Source organism: Empidonax traillii, unplaced genomic scaffold (genome assembly GCF_003031625.1).
Source record: "Empidonax traillii isolate 1590-97213 ecotype Southwest subspecies unplaced genomic scaffold, ASM303162v1 scaffold956:size363975, whole genome shotgun sequence".
Classification (NCBI taxonomy): domain Eukaryota; kingdom Metazoa; phylum Chordata; class Aves; order Passeriformes; family Tyrannidae; genus Empidonax; species Empidonax traillii.
In genome coordinates, this window is record NW_020956149.1 from 134,923 (window position 1) to 137,839 (window position 2,917).

The 2,917-nt window shown below is 46.6% G+C and overlaps 1 protein-coding gene across 1 annotated transcript in view; it reads right to left on the minus strand.

Annotated features, from left to right (window-relative positions):
• SEC13 (SEC13 homolog, nuclear pore and COPII coat complex component) overlaps positions 1–2,917 on the minus strand; it is a 27,643-nt gene that overhangs the window by 3,648 nt on the left and 21,078 nt on the right. The window lies entirely within an intron of this gene.

Here is a 2,917-nt window from a genome sequence, read left to right on the forward strand (position 1 = left end):
AGCCCAATTTCCTTCTATTGAGAGCCATGCCATTAGTTTATGAAGTTTTGCTTAAGCAAAAATCCCCATTATTTTGGGGAAAACACATGCCCTGCAATTTTTTTGGCTTCAGTTTATTCAGTTAATTGGTGCAGATATTCTTAGGACAAAGGCCATTTCCTGCCAGGTAACTTTCACCACTGTGTTTAATGCCCAATTAACAGGCATTACCAGTGCTGTTTTGTAGCCTTCACGTGTCTTTTTTTCATTTCATTTTAGTTACTACGAAGTACACCTATCCACTCTGGATGAACTTCAAACAAGTTATTCTTGGTTCTCGATGTTTCACATCACTTCACTGTATTTCAGTATTTATCTTTGAGGCAACAATCCCCTCGGCATTATCTGTAGCTCCTGGAACTCTGCTGCTCCGAAGGACCAGACTCACCGTGTGTGCATTGCTGATCTTTTTGATTTCCCACTGCCCATCTCCCGTGTAGCTCAACAAGGAGATGGCCCCGTCAGAGCTGCCGCAGGCCAGGATCAGTCCATAGTCATGTGGTGCCCAGCAGACAGAATTCACTGAGAAAGGAGAGACAGACCAGATTACATCACAGGGACTGCCTAAAACTGACTGATACCAGTCAGGCACCAAGAGTGAGTGGCTCTAAAAGCCGAGAACGAGTCTTGACATTGCTGAATTTCAGCAAAGCCAGTCAATTAACACTGTTTATAGAATGACGGAGAATGGCCTTTATTTTTGAACCCCTTTTAGAATGAGAACTCCAACAGAGCACTCTTAACGAGGTTAAAAAACTCTTGACAACAGTGGGAAGCATCGCTGACTAAAACAAGAGCTGAGTGGCAGGCAGAGGATGTAAAGTCGAGATCAGTAACAGCAAAGCCAAAGACTTCAGATCTGCACTGGCTGGACAAATCATCTGAAAACAAAAGTTTCCATTGTAAAACAAAACACTGCATGACAAATTCATTTTTTCTTACAGGACACAGACAGTATTTTCCTCAAGAATTCAGTCCCCTGTCATCTTTCTTTGAAAGCTGATTTCTTTGTATAACAACTCCTGTGCAAACACCGTATGAATCAGGACAGGAGGTTATCCAGTAATATAACCTTAGGTAAAGGTCCTGTTTGTGCTGAACAGATTTACTCTCTCTCCACTGTTTCTCCCTGTCTGTTTGACAGAGGCCTCCTTCCTTAACACTGACAGATTTACTCTAACCTTACCAGAATCCCCTCATTTCCCCAGATTCCCTTCCCAGCTCCAAACTCCCATACCTGAGGAATCATGTCCTGTGTATTCATAGGTCTTTTCCCAAGTGCCATTGTCTTCCTTCCAGATAATAACCTTCCTGTCATAGGAACAGGAAGCCAAGATATTCCCATACATAGGATGAGCCCAGGCAACCTGCCACACCGGACCTTCATGCCTGCAAGAAACAATGTCATGTGGAAAAGGGAAGAGAAACCCCTCCCAGCTGTGGCTGCCTCACAGACATCACTGCTGTGAATCCCTGTTCCAGAAGGGATTGGTGGCTTGCCATGAGGAATGGATAATGCCAAGATGGCAATGTTAGTGCCCTGACACGGGGTTGTCAGTGCCATAGAAAACAATTTCAAATGTTTATCCTTGTATTAGTACATTTTACTTCTTGAAAGTCACAGGTGTCAAGTACTAAATGAACCAAGCCCCAGTGTATTTCCCACTGCTGCTCTGTCCCCTTCCCACATCTGAGGAGTTTTTCAGCACAACCCTGGAGGAGTCCAGCCTTGAATTCAACCTGCACTTTGTGCTGCCCAAGGGCAAAGGGGCAGGGTATTAAGAGCTTCCCCCAGTGAAAGTCTGCTGTTCTGACAGCTCACCCCCTCAGGTCTGCAATGAGGATCTGCCCTCCGTTCCGGACGTCGAAGATCTTCACGGAGCGGTCGGAGGAGCAGGTGGCCAGGCGCGTGCCATAGTAATCCATCTGTGCATCGTGCTGCAGGCAAGGCAGGGACAGCTGTGCTCAGCGTGCTGAGCTCGGCCCAGAACCGGCACAGCTGCCCCAGGCTCGACACGCCGGGCTCAAAAGGGCAGTTTTAGACAATCCAGGCACACAAGTCATTTGTTTCCCCAACTGCTTCTTCTCTAACTAGGCAAGTGTTACACAGAAGGAACCCAAGAAATTCTGAGTAGCAACACACAGCATTTTTAGGGGAGGGCTGGGAACTGGTGCTGCTGACTATAAAGCAGTGACCAGTAATGTATTCTTGTTTTTTAAAAGGTAAAGTGGGTGTATGAACACTGACAGCTCTTAGTTACGTTTGAAACTTTGTCATCACAGAATCACTGAGGTTGGAAAAGACCTCTGAGATCATCAAGTCCACCCTTTGACCGATCCCCACCTTGATACCCAGCCCAGAGCACTGAGTGCCATGTCCAGTTGTTCCTTGGACACCATTCTGGGCAGACCCTGACAATGCCTGACCACCCTTCCCATGAAGAAATTCTTCCTGAAGAACTGGACTCATCTAACTAGGCTCCTTCCTTCTACAAATTACTTTGAAACCTTTCCTCCTGCCCAGACTAAGACATCTGCTCCCAGAAACGTCCACATAAAGGAAAACCAGTTTCATCAGCGGAAGTTGTGTACCATTTAGAATACACTTACACATATATTATTTCACAGAAACAAGTCTGTGCATGAAAATAAAGGTTTCAAATAATTTCTCCTTTCCAGTGTAGCTGAGTGTTCCTGTCCACCCAGTAGAGAACGGCAGGATCAGGATTTCAGACAGCATTCTGAATCCAACGCTGCACGAGTGTCCTCTCACACGGCACATACATCCCAGCCTGGCACACACATCCCAGCCTGGCACACACATCCCAGCCCGGCACACACATCCCAGCCCGGCACACACATCCCAGCCCGGCACACA